The sequence below is a fragment of the Ochotona princeps genome, chromosome 21 (assembly GCF_030435755.1).
Source record: "Ochotona princeps isolate mOchPri1 chromosome 21, mOchPri1.hap1, whole genome shotgun sequence".
NCBI classification, from domain to species: domain Eukaryota; kingdom Metazoa; phylum Chordata; class Mammalia; order Lagomorpha; family Ochotonidae; genus Ochotona; species Ochotona princeps.
The window spans coordinates 2,330,540-2,350,703 of record NC_080852.1 but is presented as its reverse complement, the minus strand read 5'-3'; the positions used below and the strand labels follow the sequence as shown (position 1 = coordinate 2,350,703).

The 20,164-nt window shown below is 45.2% G+C and overlaps 1 protein-coding gene and 1 pseudogene across 1 annotated transcript in view; one reads left to right on the top strand and one right to left on the bottom strand.

The window, feature by feature from the left end:
- The window catches only part of LOC131482927 (zinc finger protein 208-like), an 887,045-nt gene that overhangs the window by 751,849 nt on the left and 115,032 nt on the right, over positions 1-20,164 (top strand).
- LOC131482853 (protein SOX-15-like) lies at positions 6,001-6,693 on the bottom strand (annotated as a pseudogene).

Sequence of the window (20,164 nt, the reverse complement as noted above, 5' to 3'; positions counted from 1 at the left end):
CAAGAATTTACCTCTAAAATTGTTTTTCACATTACATTGGCATGTCATTGACTAAAACTAATTTCAACATTTTATTTTTGTAATAACATGGAATAAACACTTGCCTGTAAGTTAAACTTCATTATAACTTCTGTAAATGCTGTTGTCTAATTTTCAAGTTCAGAAGTGCGTCAGGTAAAGGAGAAGGAAGGGTCCCTGCAGTGGAGTGTGGCAGCCAAGCTTGACATTGGGACAGCTCCATGGGACAGCAGGTGGGGCCAAAGGCAGCTTAGCAACACAATTCTTAAACTGTGTCTGTTTAGGTCAGGTGCACATTTTAATGTCTGAAAGACAAAGACAAATCAAAGATAAATCAACAATTTGCTAATGTCAAAGCATAAAGCATAATGACAAAGCAACAGTTTGCTAATGTCAAGCGTCACTTTACTGAGGACGTTTTCAGTACTTTGTCTTCCTAAGTAGTTTAGGATGATTAATCACATGGCTTGTGTCATTTTATTCATCAGCATTTTAGCCTTTCTTTATTCATTTATCCATTTATTTATGTATTTATTTCTTTACAAAGTCTTATGTGCTAATAGTCTTAGTCCACAATCAAGTAAGGAGAAAGGCTCATTTTTGTTTTTCTTTTTCAGAATAAAAGAAAGGACTATTACAGGATTCAAGTACTTACTTATCTGAAGGAGAGAGAGAGAAAGAGGTAGAGAGAGAGAGAGAGAGTTTGAGAGACAATCTTCCATCTGCTGACTCACTCCCCAAAGCTGAGAGCTGGGCACCCCATTCAGATCTCTGACAGGGCTGACAGGGCCCAAGTATCTGAGCACTCACCTACTGCTTTCCTAGGCATGTGAACAGGGAGCTGCACTGGAGCGCAAGGGCTCATTTCTAAGCAACATTGAAATTTCTTTCATTTTCATATTTTAGATTTTTATTTTATTTTTACTGGCAAGTCAGATATACAGAGAGGAGACAGAGAGGAAGATCTTCCTTCTGTTGATTCACTCCCCAAGTGGCCACAATAGCCAGAGCTGAGCCAATCCAAAGCCAGGAGCTTTTTCTGGGTCTTCCACATGGGTAAGGGTCCCAAGGCTTTGTGCCATCCTTGACTGCTTTCCCAGGCCACAAGCAGGGAGCTGGATGGGAAGTAGGGCTGCTGCCGGAATTAGAACCAGAACCCATATGGGAATCCGGGTCATACAAGGTAAGAACTTTAGCTTTTAGGCTACTGCACTGGGACCTTACTATAAATTTTAACACAGCTTTTTTTTCACAATGTACATGAAAAGAAACTTTCTTTTATTAATTATAACAGGCGACAACATAGGACATTGTATATCCAATCAAATGGAAAAAAATCAAAGAAATAGACCTTCTTATACTTACTGAGAATTTGGAGAAATTAGAACACATACACATTACTGTTGCAGGGTGTGAGTGAGATCACACCAGACATGTCTAAGGTTTGTTAAGGAGTCTTTATTAATCAAGCTTGAAGACAACAGAGCACAATAGCAAATCACAAGTGCATACAGCAATCCACCAAGCATAATCCACCCCATCATGATCCTAAAAGGAACAAATGGTCATTATCCTCAAGTCCATCCATTAAGCTGAGAACCTATGTCCCAGCTTCCCCAACAATATATGTTATCCTAAGAGACATGCAACAAATAAACTGGGCACACTCACAAAGAATCTGGACACACTTACAAAGCTGCAGACATTCACCTTTCCCTGGCTTCTCTGCCCACATTCTACTACTGCTAGGCCTCACCCCTCCTGGAACTCCAGATAGTACACACACCAGAAACAACATTATTATAACCATTGCCTCATCTAAGCAGTACACAGAGACCATGCTCAGGGGATTACCTGTCCTGTGTGAGCCAAGAGTCTAGGTGCCAGGGTAATGGAAGCACCTGGCCAGAAAGAGAGTGAGTGCCCCTGCTTCCCGGGCCTTTTAAAGGGGCTTGTGAGGGGAGTGGTTACAAGACAATACAATAGCATCGCCTCTCAGTTGATAGATGAGTCACAGGTGGGCAGGAGTGAATACCTAATTGTTGTGGACTAAAGAGTTAAATAGTGCTTGTTATGATGAACAGGAACAGGAACTGGGCTTGTTGCTAAAAACACCTAGACTAATTGAACTTCCAGTAACCTGGCTCATTTAGGATGTGGGGGAAGTGGTTGAGGATGGAATTAGCATTCCATTGCTGTTAGGACCCACCTTCAGGACAGAGGATAGGGGACCCAGCCAAATTTCATTTGCCCACTGTCAATGGGTGCGTGCTATCACTGGCTGCACCCCATAACAATTACCATGAAGATACAATTAAAGGCAAGCAGCTTGGAATATTGAGCATTGTTGAAGTGGGAAGTTTTAATGTAGAATTTTTTCTCCTACAGCTATGTAACTAAAAATCCAATATATCTTTCATGATAGCACAAACTTAAAACTACTAAAGAATATTCTACAGGCAAATAAATGGATGATTAAAGTATGGTGCAGGGCCTGACGGTGTGGTCTAGCAGCTAAAGTCCTTGCCTTGAACCCCACGGGATCCCATATGGGTGCCTGTTCTAATCCCAGCAGCTCCACTTCCCATCCAGCTCCCTGCTTGTGTCCTGGGAAAGCAGTCGAGGATGGCCCAATGCTTTGGGACCCTGCACCCACGTGGGAGACCTGGTAGAGGTTCCTGGTTCCCGGCTTCGGATCCGCGCGCACCGGCTGTAGCGGCTCACTTGGGGAATGAAACAACGGACGGAAGATCTTCCTCTCTGTCTCTCCTCCTCTCTGTATATCTGACTTTGTAATCAAATAAATAAATCTTTAAAAAAAAAAGTGTGGTATAGTCACACGAAATACTGGCATATTCTGAATTGTGAAAACCATGATATAGCTGTTTACATTTAGAAGAAATGAAATATATTCTGTCAGTTACATTATGTTACTTAAAAAAAATACTTTACAAAGCTGCATTTCCAACAATCCTGATACAGACATGTACTTCATTTTTTTTTGTTTGTTTTTATTCACTCTATTTTATGTTAGTGTTGACGTGTGCATCATGGCGGCGTGTTCATCTTTATCACAGAGGTTACACTGCCTTCACACACCTGCTTCTATGCACTGCTCTCTGCTCAAGTTCTCACATGGAGTTTACTCTGCTGCTTCATTCACGGCTTTGCTCTTCTTGGTTAGATTCTATGTTTGTAAGGTGAACATCGTTGGTGCATTTAACAATCCAAATTTAGAAGCAAATGATACTTTCTTCCCTCCCTCTCCTCCTGCCCATGTTCCCACCATGCTCCTCTCATTGTTTCAAAACTTTCACAATGAAATACTTCATTTCCCTTCCGATTTCTAGGCTTGAAGTACCGTTAGGTAAAGCATTCAACAAATGGAGAGAGAAAGCATTTCTCAAGAATGCAGAACATTGTGAAAATCAAATCTCAAAATGCTCACTTGCTCACACAGAACGCTGTGTGTTTGTATTTTTTGTATTCTGCATTTATCTACCACAGGTCAGGGAACACAGCTGATATTGGTCATTTTGTGATTTGCTTGTTTCACTAAGCATGATGGTTTCCATTTTCACCTTTTGGTCACAAAACATAGTGTCTCATGCTTTTTATGACGGTGTATCGTATTTCAAAGATTATATAGACCACATTTTCTTTATCTAGTCATCCGTGGGTGAAATTGGGTTGATTCTCTAGCTTACTCCTTGTTGTTTTTTTTTTTTAATATTTATTCATTTTATTACAGTCAGATATACACAGAGGAGGAGAGACAGAGAGGAAGATCTTCCGTCTGATGATTCACTCCCCAAGTGAGCTGCAACGGGCCAGTGTGCGCCGATCCGTAGCCAGGAACCTGGAACCTCTTCCGGGTCTCCCACGCGGGTGCAGTGTCCCAATGCATTGGGCCATTCTTGACTGCTTTTCCAGGCCACAAGCAGGGAGCTGGATGGGAAGTGGAGCTGCTGAGATTAGAACCGGCGCCCATATGGGATCCCGGGGGGGTTCAAGGTGAGGACTTTAGCTGCTAGGCCAACCGCCGCGCCCTAGCTTACTCCTTGTGAACTGAGCTGCAATAAACATGTCCAGTAATTTGAATGTGGATGTCACGTGGGTAATTTTCAGGAGTGTGATGGCTGAGTCTTTAGGTCTGTTTCCAGATTTGTAAGAGATCTCTAAACTGTCTTCCAAAATGGTTGCACAGATTTGTATCACACAGGCTGTCCATTCTTCGTGTCTCTTGTCCCTTCATTCTCTCCTAGGTGGCTGCAACCCCATTGACTGTCCTGCTGGACAGGACAATACATAACATTGTATCATCTTAAATTAAGGCAAACCTGTGGTATCTAACCTTTTGGATTGGCTCATTTCCCTTAGCATTATGGTTTCCAGTTGGGCACATTTGGTGGTGTTCATTTCTGTTGTTGAGCTGCAGTCACATAATAATGCAATGTGTCTCTTGCTCTTGTTGTCCCCTTCACGTTGTGGAAGGTTTCCATTACAGTGCAGAAGCTCCTGAGCTTCAGGCAATCACACTGGTTTATTTTTGCTTGAATTGCCTGTGCTTCTGGGGTTCTTCAGAGACACAGTTGAACCACAGCCTTCATTCCTGCTTCCCCTAAAGAAAGGCATTCAGCTCAACAAACACCTGTTGGTAAAGGTTACAGATGGTGATCCAACATTTCCAAAGTTTAAGTTCTGATTTTGATTAGAAAATAGTTTATTGGTTATAAATATATTGAGAATAACAATTACCTAGGCCATATCATCAGAAATATCAACCTTGATACTTTTGTGACATAATCATTTTTTCTTGTGCCTGCTTTTGGTTAAAATTTCCTTGACCTTGATCCTGAACTTAAAGATGTTAAATATACCAAAAGCTTCTTATGTTTGTTTTGTTTTGTTCTTAATTGCTGTATCAATATAGTAAATAATAATCTCAATCTATACAAATGGACCATTTATTGCTATATTTATAGCAGATAACAAATTTCAAACATAAATATGAAGTAAATGGCCATGATAAAGGAAGTGGCTGTAAAGCACAACACTAGTCCAGATATGAGAACATGATGCAAAATAGATTTTTGAAAGAATGAAACAGGTGCTGAAACAATTGCTATCAGGGAGAATTAGAACAATATATAGTTTGCTATAGCATTTCTAGCTCCCAACTTGAAAATGAAACACGAACAAGTTTGACAGAAAAAGGATGCAATTATAGCAACAAGTAAGCAAACTAAGCAAGTGTATTGGCATTTGCTGAATGAGAAGCTCTGACTGTTAAGCAGGTATTTTAGGATCTATTGAGCGTTGTGGGCTAAGGAATTAATTAGCGCTCGTTAAGCTGGGCAGCAACAGGACCTGGGCTTGTGGCTCAAAACACGTAGACTAATTGGACTCATTTGTATCCAATCTCCTGCTAAATGAAGACGTGGAGGGGAGAGTACATAAGGAGAGGGCAAGGAGCAATGAAGGGAGACTTCACAGGGACTTCTACCATCACTGGTCTCCTGTGGGTGCTTCATCCCCAGACCCTCTCCCTGTCCACGGTACTGGCTCTGCTTGCTTGAGCAATTGAGCACCAAAATATGAAATTCTCTATGGAAATAAATACACAAAACGTTTTTTGACAAATTATCAGGGAGCTTTGCAAGCCAACTACTCTCATGACAGTCTAAACTCTAGCAGTCATCTCGAAATGAATGGCTTTGTTCCACACACGTACAATTTCATACTGTCAGATACACTATTCCTAATGGAGCAGGAAAACTGACTGCAGCTCAGGTGTTTTTATGACCATAGAGTCCTAGTATCAGCCTGTTAAAAGATTTGTATCATAAGATTAGAGATCATGAAAGAAACCCCAAATGTTTGGACTCTATTTTTTTTTTTTGGCTAATTCAAGACTGCTTTATAGAAACAGGTGTGGGGGGTGGGAGGGCGGTCCTACTGTTAGATCCACATCCATGTGGGTCAGAGGTGGGTGAGGGGCAGGGGAGCACCGGGCAGCGGGGAGCTGTAGTGAGCGGAAAAGGCAGGGATGGGTAGGGGTTGTAGGAAGGCAGCAGCTCGGCTCTGAGCTGCTCTGGGTCACTCTGAGGGACGGAGCAGGACAGGGGCGCCTGGGCTTTGTAGTGGGAGGAGCTGTAGTGACCCGGCAGGTAGGCTGAGTAGTTGGGGTGTTGGTACCAAAAACCCCTGCTCACTGGGGTGGTCACGAAACCTGGTCCCGAGGGCTGGCCACCATTTCCTTGGCTGGAGCTCATTAGCCCAGCACCGGTGTTCTTGGTCTTGCACCGAGGTCGGTACTTGTAGTCGGGGTAGTCACGCAGGTGCAGGGCACGGTGCCTCTTGGCCTCCTCCACAAAGGGCCGCTTCTCGTCCTCGCCCAGCACCTTCCACTGCGCACCCAGGCTCTTGGAGATCTCCGTTGTGCATCTTGGGGTTCTGCTGCGCCATCTGGCGGCGCTGAGCGGAGCTCCACACCATGAAGGCATTCATGGGCCGCTTCACCTTTTCCTGGGGCAGCCCAGCACAGACCTGGGCTCCTGGGCTGCCAGCGCCCTCAGGCTCCTGGAGTCCCAAAATTGGGGAATTGGTGTCTCCTGGGGGAGCAGGAGGCTCCAGGCTCCAGGCCTGGGTGTGAGAGGATCGAGGTAGTGCCATGGGAGGCAGAAAGGCGTCCTAAAGGCGTTCCTTTCCAGGTGAGCTGTGGACCCTTATATGTGTCCTCCCCAAACTGAGTCACAGACAAGGAAAGCCGGGTCCTTGGAAGGCGCAGGCCACCTGCAAGTCCAGAGTTCTTGAAATGGAGTCTTTGCTCCCAGCCAATCTGGCACGCCTTGTAGAGTCAGAAGCAGGACCTGCTGACCGGTGTCCCTGGAGAGGTGTTCTTAACTGTTTTTTCAAAGTCCCCCCACCGGCCCCCGTCCCTGCTGCTGTGACCCTACTGACAAACCTTCTGGGAAGGTGAGAAGCGCTGCTCCGTCCCTGCTGCTGCCAAGGCGCCCTGGTGCCACAGGCCTCTCACACCTGGGCTGGATCTGAGGCTGGCTGCCGGATGGGGAACAGCTTTAAACACTGACTCCTCCCCAGCCCCTCCCAGAGCGTGGCCTCCAACACCCCTTTCTCCCTGAGGCCAAACTGGTGTCCTGTTCTTCCCAGCCCCTAACACTTCCCACAGGCCACCACACCCCCTCCCCACACAAGGCCGAGTTATCTGAGCAGTCAGGCCTAGCAGCTGGACACTATTTTCAATAAAAGTGACCTCCACATGAATGCTACTAAATTTGGAAAATACACCATGTCTGAAATTCTATTTCAGAATCAACACTGTACATGGATTAGTTTCCTGTTGCTTGCCAAACATAAATTTGAAATTCATGGAAGAACTAGTGCTAGTCCTATAATGTTGAACTGTCAGTGTAACTGTTTAAAAATGCAACCTATAAAACTCACAAGCCTACTAACAAATTGCATGCAGTTACTAAAGTCAAAATCCTAACCAGTTAAATAAATGAATTTCCTTAACATAATGTAACAATAGCTCTCATTTTAGTGGTTTTGTTATCCCTCTAACAGAATATTTAGCTCATATAGGAAAAACATGGTTTTATTGGATATTACAAAACTATTTATATTAAGTAATAATGCTGGCCCCAGTGCGGTGGCCTAGCTGCTAAAGTCCTTGCCTTGAATGTGCCGGGATTCCATATGGGCACCGGTTCTAACCCTGGCAGTTTTACTACCCTTTCTACTCACTGCTTCTGCCCTGGGAAAGCAGTCGAGGATGGTTCCAAGCCTTGGGCCCCTGCACCCATGCGGGAGACCTGGAGGAATCCAGACTTCAGATCCACACAGCACTGGATGTTGCAGTCACTGTTGGAGTGAATCCATGGATGGAAGATCTTCCTCTCTGTCTCTCCTCTCTCTGTATATCTGACTTTGCAATAAAAATAAAATAAATCTTAAAAATATTAATGCTAAAGATTTCAGTTGAGTGTATCCATGCATCAACTGTTGTTAGATTCGCTGCTCGCCAAATGTTAGATTCGCTGACCACCAGGGAAAGAATAACTCAGCCAAATATATGAAAATAATTTAGATGGCCTTTATTTCACGGGCTTCCCTTCCCCATGCAGCAGAAAGGACAGACAGGAAGGTGTGGGCTGCAGAGGAAGAAGAGCATGGAAGAGATGGGGAAGGGGCCCTTTTAAACTCTCCTTGACATGGAAACTGAAACGGGGGTCGCCTCGGCCCTTATTGGTGGGGGAATATGGGTCTGTACCCCTCATTGGTGCAACGGTGGTCTCAGTGCCTGAGGGGCCCACCAGAATTCCACCATTCATTCTGGGTTTTTTGGAGGCAAATTCCACCCATTTCCAGCCACCTTGGTAGCCATCATTCCAGCCTCTTGGTAATAGGAAAGAGGGTGAAGAAATTGATGTGGCTGCTTCCTGCTGAAGGGGGTTGTTGTCTCTGTGTGAGGTCCAGAAGAAGCTCCATGGGCACCAGAGTGTAGGGGTGGAGCAGCATCTAGTTGAAGGCAGTCCATGGGGCACTATGAATTTTCTTCTGAAAGAACCTTGGAAAACAAGGGGCAATAGTTCATAAGAGACATATAATTACTAGCAGAACGAGTATTGGAATAAGCCATGATATGAGTGTGGATGCCTCAATATCGAGACTGAAGTTGCTGCTTGAATTGTGTGAATTATTTCGTCTGTTGGGTTAACGTGAGGTAGAGAATTATTAGGAGTAGGGTCAGAGGCAGGGGAGGCACTTTGGCATTGAATGGTTAGTGTGGTAGTCCCTGTCTGTTGCACCTTCCACTGAGATGAGGTAGAGGTTTGGAAAGGTTTTAGATGGGAACAATGGCACGAGGATGTGTGACCAAGTTTGGTCGCTGTGTGCGTGGTAAAGATCACCATGTGAGGCCCAGTCCACCGTGGCTGAAGTGAGTCTGGATGAAGAGTCTTGAGTAGAACCGAGTCTCCGGGTTGGAGAGGAAGGACATCCGGGTCCACTGATGCATTCGGGTCAGGACATGGGAGACACAGGTCTGCATGCTCTCGGAGAAGCTTGAGAATCAGAGTCAGAGAAGGGAAACAGTTAGCCAAGGGAGGAGACTTTGTGGGGAGCTGGTGGGTAACCAGGAAGGGTCGGCCATACATCAGCTCAAACGGGCTCCATCCAAGGGGCTTGCGAGGGCTGACCCTGATGGATATTAGAGCCCAGGGGAATCCATCCACCCATGAGGATCTGAGCTCCAGCTGATGGGTAAGGCCTCTGACACCTGTTGGGTGACCTGTGAGATGAAAGCAGGCCCATTGGCAGACTGGATGGACAGAGGCAAACCTAACCTGGGAATGATGTTGTTAAGTAGGGTTTCTGCCACCATTGCTGATGTCTCCTTGGCCATTAGAAATGCTGCTACCCAACCTGAAAAGGAGTCATGTTTTTAAGTAGGGTAATGAATTTCTTCTGTGTCAGTATATGGGTGAAATATATTTGCCAGTCCTCCCCAGGTTGATCACCTGTAAGTTTTTGAGTGGGTACCCTTGGTTTAAGTGCTCCCTGTGAGGAGAATATGGAGCAAGTTGGGCATGAAGCATGGATCTGTTTGAGAAGTCCGCACATATTAGGGCATGAGAATAATGGAGTAAGAAACTGGAATAAGGAGTCAGGCCCCACATGCAGAGAATTGTGGATATCAGCGAGGAGGGGCAGGGCAGCATGAGAAGACAGTGCTATCTTGTTGCCCGTGAAGATCCAGCCTCTGATGTTCCTGGGCACTGGAAGTGAGCAGGTCCTGTCGTTCCTGTTGAGAGTAGGTAGGCTTAAGGGAAGTAGAAAGGAAGATTATGGGGGCACTTGCTCTTGGGTTTGCCAGATGCCTTGCAGTTTGGTCAGCCTTCTTGTTGCCTTGTGTCACTGGGTACATTGAAGACTGGTGTCCCCAGCAGTGAAGAATTATCTCTTGTGTTTGGAAACAGAGAACTTGGTGAAATCTGTTCATCAAAGAGGCATTAACAATAGCATTATCCTTGGTGGGGAGGAATCCTCTCTCCTGCCAGATGTCTGAGTGTGAGTGAGCAACGAGAAAAGCATGCTTGGAGTTAGTGTAGATATTGACTCGTTTTTTCTGAGCTAATGTTCATGCCTGAATCAGTGCATACAGTTCAGCCCTTTGGGGAGGTGTTCCTTGGGGGAGGCACTGTGCCTCAAGCATGGAGTCCAAGGTCACTGTCGCATAGGTCACGCAGTGATGTTCATCAGGCCTGCACACTGAACTGCCATCCACGAAGAGTGTGAGATCAGGTGATGGGAGAAGTTTATCCTGTAGGCTGTCCCTAGGAGACAAATAAAAATCAGTAATTTGAGGACAGGAGTGTGTAGTCAGTGGCTTCTTAGGGATTGGGAGAAAGGAGGCCAGATTGAGTGGTGGTGATTGGGTCAGAGTGATGTCCGGGTTTTTAATGAAAAGTAGCAGCAACTGTCAGGGCCCCTCATTGAGCTGCCATCCACAGTCCACAAAGAGTGAGGTCAGGTGACTGTGGAGGCCAGTAGGAGTCGAGGACATTTCTCCCATTTGATTCTTCAAGCCGAGCTTGGGCACGGTGTTCTCTTGGTGGTGGTTTCAGTTTGGTGGGGGAAGAATGGCAGGTTACTAGCCCTGCAAAAGAAACTGGTTAATGGTTTGGCTAGACATTGAGTGGTGACACAAGAGTGAAGGGAGGGGTTACTCATCAAAAGTCCCTTTGAAAGGATGGCTGGAGTTCCTCCTGAAGCTCACTGGGATATGCAGTTTCTGAGGGTGGGTCTTGAGGAGATTCTTGGGGTGCCTCTGTGCTGGCAGATGGATCATTGTGGCAAGTGTTGACCTTCTGAGCGGGCAGGAAACTAGGGTCACTTGTACTCAGTCCCAACATCCCAGCCTTTTGTTGTATGATCTTAGTGGGAAGACTTGGGCTGCAACATGTGTGAATGACTGGTAAAGACTGTCTAGTAAGGCTTTAAGAAAGAAACAAGATATAAAAAGAAGCAACAAAATAATATATATGGTTGTGGGAAAGAGAAGTGTTTCTGTCAGTATTCTAGTGGAGATAAACTAGCCTGCTGTTGGTCCTATGCTCTTTTTCTCTACCTGCTCAGGGGAACTCTGGCTGCCAGCAAGAGCTAGGGTGATTGCTTTGGTCTTTCTGAGCTTAGCAGGAGCAAAGTAAGGGCCTATGCTAAGGCCAGGGCTCCAGTTGACAGTGACATTCAAGGCTGCAGTGACAGCTAGCAAACACTGATTCTGATTTCTCACATACATGTGCACTTGAGTTTTAAGTCTAGATGCACCCAAGGAAAATTCTGAAGTTGGTTAGGCATGTGAGAGGCTCAGGACCATCTATCTCTTCATGTGGGGTGCTGGAAGAGATGAAATAAAGGAAGTGTGAAACTCCATGGGGAGACCTCCCGTTGACTCCCATTGCCTGGCTGGACAGATAGGAGAGCTGGCTTTGAAAGGGAGGCTGATACAGAACAGATGGTGACTCTGGATGGAATATACAGCTTTACCTGTGATGCTGTTGACTGTAGGCTGTTTCTCCATGGCAATGAACACTTCAGGGGCTGGGCAGAGTGAAGGGCTTTCTAGCTGGTGGCCAACCATGGTCCTGACCCAGGGCTTTTTTGACCCCCAGGAAAGTCCCATTCCTAGTGGCTTGGCTCTTGGCAGAGCTGACAAGATGCTTTGAAAGCCACTTCTATGATTGATAGCTGGTTGCCCAGTCTTCTGGCCTCCCAAGTTGCAAGCAGGTGCAACTTGAGTGTGGACTGGCCTTGCTGGGTCTCCCTGAGACAGGTTACTGGATAAAGCCACATGAACAGGCCTCCTGTTGTCTAGCTCACTGCTCTTCCCCTGGGCCCTGGTTGAAGTGGGCCACAGAGGCAGCCTTGGGGTGTCAGCCCAGGGGATGTTCAATTCTATCCCTAAATTCTTTAATGCACTGAGCTAGAAATTTGTAGTCATGGACACATGCTGACAGTTTTAAGGTGATGTCTATGAGGAGATGATTAGGGTAATAAGTTAGCCACACAGTTAAGGTCTGGAGATCAAACTGTGCACTCTGAGTCCTCAGTGTCAGAGAGAGAGACAAGAGGAGGGGTGAAGAAAGGGGTTGGAAACACCAGATTAATTACATAACATTGTCAAGTGAAAACTGTCAAATAAAAACTCTAAAAACATTTACCAAAGGTGTGAAGTCAGCTGTACATTTGAAACAATAAAAGAACGCTCTAACAAGAACTCTAAAAGTTAATTAACAAGATCAAAAACATGTTTTGATCAATAAACACAGATAATAACACATGATGACAATTTCAAACTTTTTCAAAAGACAAATGTTGAGACACACTCTGGCGCCACACACACACACACACACACACACACACACATATTTTGGAACCAAGCTCAGCAATGTAATCCTTGCTTGAAATTAGTAACTGAAGAGTTATGTTAAACCAAGTCAATTCAAAATCTTGAGAGAAAAAGCTTATTGCTGGGCCAGGCAGAGTGGCCTAGCAGTTAAGGTCCTTGCACTGAATGTGCCAGAATCCCATATAGGCACCAGTTCTAATTCCAGCAGCTTCATTTCCCATCAAGCTCCCTGCTTGTGGCCTGAGAAGGTAGTGGAGAATGGCCCAAAGATTTGGGACACTGTACCAGCGTGGGAGAGCTGGAAGAGGTTCCCGGCTCCTAGCTTCAGATCGGTACAGCACCAGCTGTTGCCACTGCAGTCACTTGGGGAGTGAATCATCAGATGGAATATCTTCCTGTCTCTCCTCCTCTCTGTGTATCTGACCTTCCAATAAAAGTAAAAAAAAAATCATTTAAAAAAAGGTTTATTGCTGTGAACTTGTTACAAGTTAGGTTTTTTTTCCCCCCTCAGGCATTTTGCTCTTTTTTTTTCCCCTCCTTTAGAGATGTTCATTAGTTTACCCCCCTAACATCCCTCCCCGGGAGAAAAAAAAGGTTAAAACAGCAGAGCAGGACAGGGAAAAGGCAGGAACAGGAGTGGGGGAGCGGCAGGCCAGTCCCCTGGTTCCAGACTCTGGTGCTGGTGGGGAAGTGGGAGGAGGAGCTGGGCCCATGGGTGATAGTATGAATATTATCACACTCAGCAGCATGGTAGTGTGTAATGTATATTGTTAAAGTGTTAGTTTTCTAAAATTGAAAACTAACTTGACCAAGAGCTGTTATTTCTTTTATGTTTACTGAAGCAAACATAGTGCTTCCACAAATATCTAATTCAGTATTTTTTTAATTGTATTTCAGTCCAGAGCTGCCTCTTTCTAAAATAAAAGTCCTTGATGACTATTTCAGATTGTTGAGATCATGTTTAGCAAGCTCTGATGAGATCTAAATATTAGGGAACACACGCACGGATCTCTGGAGTTTGTAAGAGGCTGCTTGGTGGTATATTAATGTATTTAAAGGAAGGGATCATTTTCAGAACTTTTAATCAATTTCTCAATAAAATGTCTCCAAACTGAGATTTTCATCATTTTTTAGAAAGTTTAAAAAAAGGTGATACCTTCTGAAAACTGTTTGAACACTATTATAAAGCACTCACTTAGCAAATACTGAGCTGCAGAAGAACTATGACCTTACCCTGACAGTTGACGAGCCTACACGTGAAAGGATCTGAACTGAGAAACACCCAACCTATCTACCAAAAACACCATGGGAGGAGCCTAAGCAGCACAGCCACAACCAACCGGAAATCATGGGTTGAAATTTATTTTGCATTATACCCCCCCATCTGGATATGGTAGAGCCCAGTACTCCATCACTATACATTTCCATAATTGAGAAGTCATGAAACAAGTCAACAATTGGTATGAGCTAGAACACCAGCCACAACAAATAACAACAACAACAAATAACAGTGCCATGAAAAAACGTGCCACTGAATAACCATGCATTCCTGCTTCCAAACGAGACATGGATTCCCAGTGAAACTGTTGGGCATGTGTAGACAATGAGATGCCGGACTGTCTGACATTGCCTGTACCAACAATGTCGGGGTGCACTTAAATAAGAGACTGATAGAATTATGATTCCTTCTGAAGGACTACATCATTGTAGTAAAACGGGGGAAATCTGTCAGGAGGTGGGAGTTTGGTAGAGGATAATCACAGTCTATATGAAACTGTACCATATAATTTAAAAATCAAAGAAAAATATATTTTAAGAAAAGAAATATGCTTTGCTTCACGATTGATGTGAGACTTGAGTTCAAAAAGTTCTTTTGCATGTGACATGGATGAGTTGGTTTTACCTAGAGCATTTCTGAGACAAGGTATGAAGGGATGTTTGCCTAGAACATCACACCACATCAGGGACCCTTGGGTGACAAGCGGTGGCTGCTACCCATTCCTGAGTTCTAAGGCATTTGGGAGGCTGGGTGTGGCTTATCCCATGGTCTGCTCTCTACTGCCAGATGCAGCAAGAAGAAAAAGAAAATCTGGAAACAATGGTATCACCCACTTTCCCTTTACAGTTGAGACTTTCCACCCTGATCAACTCTGTCAATATCATCAAAAAATAATAATGAAAAAAAGGCAATCGTTTATGCTTTATCTAGGCCCTTACTTGTTGGATAGCCAAAACCTGCTAATTTGCTATGAATAAAGATTTAAATAAATATGATATTTCAAATGATAGTACAGAAATGTAGGACAATTTTTGCAAACATTATGTTTTAGAAAAAAATGAAATCACCAAAACAATCGATCAAATGTGTTAAATGGACATGACGGTTTAAACACATAGTAGAGAACAACTCAGAAAAAAGCATGATAAATGTAAATATTTTCCACAAGTGCAAATAAAGACTGCATTTACAAAACAAATTCAAAAGCTGACAGATCACCTTTAAAGAAATATAATGCCCAAACTGGCAAAAGGCAAGCACATTCATTACATGGAAAAGTCACTACCAATAGCATGACAAACATGTTTGCATTTGGCTAATGTGAGGGTAGGAGCAATGGTAGGCATTTGGCACAGAAGTTATGGTGCCATTTGATATGTGCATCCAAATCAGAGGAACTGGGCTGTGCTCCTGGTGCAGGCCTAATTCCAGCTTCCTGCTAATGTGCCCTCTGGGAGGCAGCCAGTCCCGCTCCAATCTATGGGTCCCTACCATCCCTGCTCCCAGCTAGGAGCAACTCTCACTGTAGCAAGCATCTGAAGAGTGAACCAGCCTATGAGAGAAATCTCTCTCTTTCAAATAACTGAATATTTTCAAAATAATTCTATTCAGTTTAAGACAACTAAAAATATTATACAAGCTAGTCAGAAAAAAATCACAAAGTTTGCAATCCAACTTCAACAAAAGTTGTAAGACAAGGCCAAATACAACCCAAGGCTGTATTTCCCAGCCTGTCAAGAAAATTCACGAACAGGCAGTTGGGATTATACCAAAGGTACTGCCCAGATGCCAGGTGGGGGCACATTTTAACTTATACTGATATGAAACATTCTGATACAAATGTCCAATTGTCAAAAAGTCTGACGATCATGCATTGCTATCAGCTTTAGTTGCTGTCTTAATAAAAAAACAAAGGCGCTGAGGTCAAAATACTGCAAGTGGCTTTCAAAGCCTACAGCTGCATTCAAAACGCTCTATGGAGTCAACGCTTCCCTCCTGTTGTTGGTTCATGAGTTTATGCTTCAGTCATGGCTGCTTAAAGTGTTTGTGAATTGCAGTTCTGTACTCTTCTTCAAAGCACACAACCATTTAAATAGGGCTAATTCACATTAATAAAAGCAGTGTCAACTGGTGGTCATTTTCAAACATCAGCTAAAGAACTAAAGACTTAAAAATATATATACTACAAAAGCTACTTGTTCTGTCATATCATGTGTATTGTATGTGTGCTTACTGTGTTGCTACAAGGTAAAATTTATTGAAGGAACACATTCTAATTGGCTGAAAAAAGAACACTCAAAGATTAAAACTGCTACCCACTTCCCTATCCCCCTGAACCTTTTTTTTTCTTTAACTGTAATTAACTGTAAAGATTGTCCACAACAATACAATAAAATAGATTAAAAAAAATTAAAACTGCTACATAGCTCAATATGTTTGTAATTCATGTGACATATAGGCTGTTTTGGACATATGGTAGAAAGAAATCAAAATGTTTTTAGGTCATTTACACATTCGTGATCTAGTTTACCGGGGAAACAACATACTTTTGTGTTACACATTCAATATCAAATCCAATTTAGCTTCTACATATGTTTGATAAAATTTGTAACTGAAAATATACCATGTTGATCTATCATTTTTTACTTAGTGCATATATCATTCAAATGCATAAATCTAAGAGATACATGTTTCCCATACATGTACTCAAGTCTTAAAATCTGTAGAAAACATTGGATACTTTGGTCAATGTTTTCCTAGGTTGTTCATACACAAAAGTTAAATTCTTACGTTCTCAGTTAATTATTCAGAAAACAAATTTGCAAGTCATGTCTTATCCCATCATTTCTCCTTGATTCTGACATGAAAAACTCATTCTACTCTGAAGGAATTTCAAGATGGATACTTAGTTTGCCAGACTTAGAGAGGGATGGGTATCTTTCTCTGTAATCATGCCAACATATACACCAAATGTTTCTGTAGTTTGGGGTTGAGAGGTCTTTCAGCATGAGCTCCTCTGCACTGCTGGCAATCAGGACTTTCAAATCGGAATCAGTGTGTAGCGCTCCTCTGTACGTCATGCAGAGGTAAAACAAGACCGTCTAGGATATGACCTCCAATTTCAAAGTGGATTTAGCATCACAAACTGAATGAATCTAACATATCCATCTATAAAAGACAAAAACTGCAAGACGGTATCAGTCTGCACAGAGAAAATCAATGCACAGACTTCCTCATCAATTTACACAAAAATCATCCACGAGAACCCCAAGAGTACTAGTCACCTGGCACAGGTGTAATTCAAAACAGAACTTAACATGATCACACCACAGGACCCAATAGAGTCTTGCCCAATGACAGCAAGAACAGGATTGGAATGTTGTGAACCCTGTCATTTCTGCTGAAGCCAGAAAGGAAACATACATCATGTAAACGAAAGAAGCATGATAAGTGGGGACAGGATCATCTTTCTCAAGCAGAGATCTTCTGCTGGAGCTCCTCCTTCAGTGTCAGTGCCAGCCAAAGAGGATAAAGCCAGCCATGACACTGGCAGGGTAGCCTGCAGGCATGAAGGCAGCTGGGGCTTGCTGGCTGCATGGGCACTGGCAGCCATTAGCTAGGGAGATGATCCTGGGTGCTCAAGGAGCATAGCGGCCAGGGTGATGAGGGTGCCTGCTACCAGCACCTCTTCTGCGAGCCACCCCATGACAGTAACAAGTGGAAGGGCAGCTGTGAGTGTGAGGGCGACCACTGAAATGGTCTCTGTTGCAGGGAAAACTGGGACTGGGGTTGTGGGTGTGTGTGGCTCTCTCAAGAAGCAATCCATGAGATGGATGAATCTGAGCATAGAGGTGGGGCATGGCAGAGTCTCCAGGGACTCTGGGGTAAGAAGGAGTGGATGTGGCAAAGCAAGTGAGAGTGGCCTGCAGGGGTGCAGGTATCGGCCCTGTCAGGTGGGCAGTCTCCCTTGGGAAATGAGGAGAGGAGAGTGCAGCCTGTGCCTGGAGGTTGGAAGCCATGGTCCACATGGGGTCACTTGGGGAGTTGCTAAGGGACATGGAAGATTCTCTGAGAGCTGGAGATGTGAGGGCAGACAATGGGGAGGAGGGGCCTAAAATTCCTGCAGAACTGAGTCTTCTTGAGTTCAGCAGGGCTGATTCACCCAGAATTGTGGGGCCAGTGTGGGAAGTGCAAGAGGAGTTGGAGGAAAGGCGGAGAGATGGGTGTGATGTGATGACAGTCGGGGGAGAGGAACATTGTGAAGTTCTGGAAACACCAGAAATTCCCTGAGTCTGGAGGGCTGACTCCCCCTCATCTGTCATGTTGGTGGGCAATGAAGAGGATGAGATAGAAGAGACACTGAGGGACACAGGACAGGGAGCTCTTGAAGGCCCTGAATCAAAAGTAGATCCGTGAAACTGGTGGTCTGACTCAGGTGGAAATCCATGGACTGTTGGGGCATAGCTAGTTGAAACAGCAAGTGGATTAAGGTTTGGCAATGCTGGGATAGTGGGGATAGTGGAAGAACCATCTGAAAAGCCTGAGAAAAGAGCAGGTCCCTGAGACAGGAGAGCAAACTTCTCCTCAAACATATAGTCACTTGGGGTAGAGCAGTGTGAAATGGGAGATAGAAGGAGGGATGGCAGTGATGGACCAGGAACAAAAGGAGAGGAACAACGGGGTTCAAATGAAGATGGGGCACTGGAACACGAGGGGGCATAGTCAGAGGAGGCAGAAGTAAACACTAGGGAGTGAGGCTCTAGTGTGCCTTCAGAAGAATATTCAGATGGAACCCCAGTCTCCTCCATGGAAGACATGAGGGCCAAGTCTACTGCTCCCACTGAGCCTGGCCTCTCCTCAAGGCAGAACTGCCTCTGCTTGGTGTCCTGACGGGGACATCTCGGGACGGTAGGCGAGTAGCTGGGAGACTGAGGAGACAGTGGTGGGAGAGGGTTCATGGGGGAGGAACAGGGTGAATTTCCTGCCACACTAGGAGCTCCCTCATTCAGGGGGGCTGATTCCCCCACAATGATACAACTGCTACTCAAGGAGCGGGATGAGATGGAAGAGAGAGTGAGGCACATGGGACTGGGAGATCTTAAGTTCCCTGAGTTGGCAGGAATCCTATGGCATGGGTTGTCTGACTCAGGCTGAAGGGGTGTGGGCATAGTTGGGGAGTAGCTAGGTGCCACGTTATGGCTACCGGATGACACTGCAGAATTGGTTGTCCTAGGTGAGGAGGTGCCAGAAGGGGGAAAATTTTGTATAGATGTGCTTGGTCGTGTTGGTGACAATGACGGGTGGTGTGAAGCCATTAGAGAAATGGCGGCAGATGTGGGAATCCCTATGGGGGAATCTGGAATGGTGAAGGGGTTGCTGGGACGCAAGGATGGATTGTGAGGGGATTCAGGTGGGTTGAAGACCGTGAAGTCAGTCTCAGGTGAGCCTTCAGAAGAACATTCAGATGGAACCCCAGTCTCCTCCATGGAAGACATGAGGGCCAAGTCTACTGCTCCTACTGAGCCTGGCCTCTCCTCAAGGCAGAACTGCCTCTGCTTGGTGTCCTGATGGAGAAATCTGGGGACGGTAGGCGAGTAGCTGGGAGACTGAGGAGACAGTGGTGGGAGAGGGTTCATGGGGGAGGAACAGGGTGAATTTCCTGCCACACTAGGAGCTCCCTCATTCAGGGGGGCTGATTCCCCCACAATGATACAACTGCTACTCAAGGAGCAGGACGAGATGGAAGAGAGAGTGAGGCACATGGGACTGGGAGATCTTAAGTTCCCTGAGTTGGCAGGAATCCTATGGCATGGGTTGTCTGACTCAGGCTGAAGGGGTGTGGTCACAGTTGGGGAGTAGCTAGGTGCCACGGGAGAGAATCTGTGGGGTTGGGTTGAGGTGACGGAAGACTGGATGGGGTGCTCTCGGTTGGTCTGGGCATCCCCAAGTGAGTCATGTGTGATGTTGCTCAGATTATCCAAGTCGTTGCATAACTGCTCTTGGGAGCTGGGAAATTCCCCTTGGGTAGAGGTTGGGCTGCACGTTGAGGGAAGGGTGAACATGTGGTACATGGTGGAGACCCCTGAGGACTCAGAGTATGGCCCTGGGAATGACACTGCAGAATTGGGTGTCCTAGGGAAGGAGGTGCCAGAAGCGGAAGAATGATGTATCAATGGGTATGGTGGTGTTGATGACAATGATGGGTGATGTGAAGCCATTGGGGAAATGGTGACACATGTGTGGCTCTCTGTGGAGGATGCTCGCACAGCGAAGGTGTTGCTGGGAACCAAAGGGGAATACTGAGGGCATTCAGGTGGGGTGAAGTCTGTGGAGTCAGTCTCTGGTGTGCCCTCAGAAGAACATTCAAATGGAACCCCAGTCTCCTCCATGGAAGACATGAGGGCCAAGTCTACTGCTCCCACTGAGCCTGG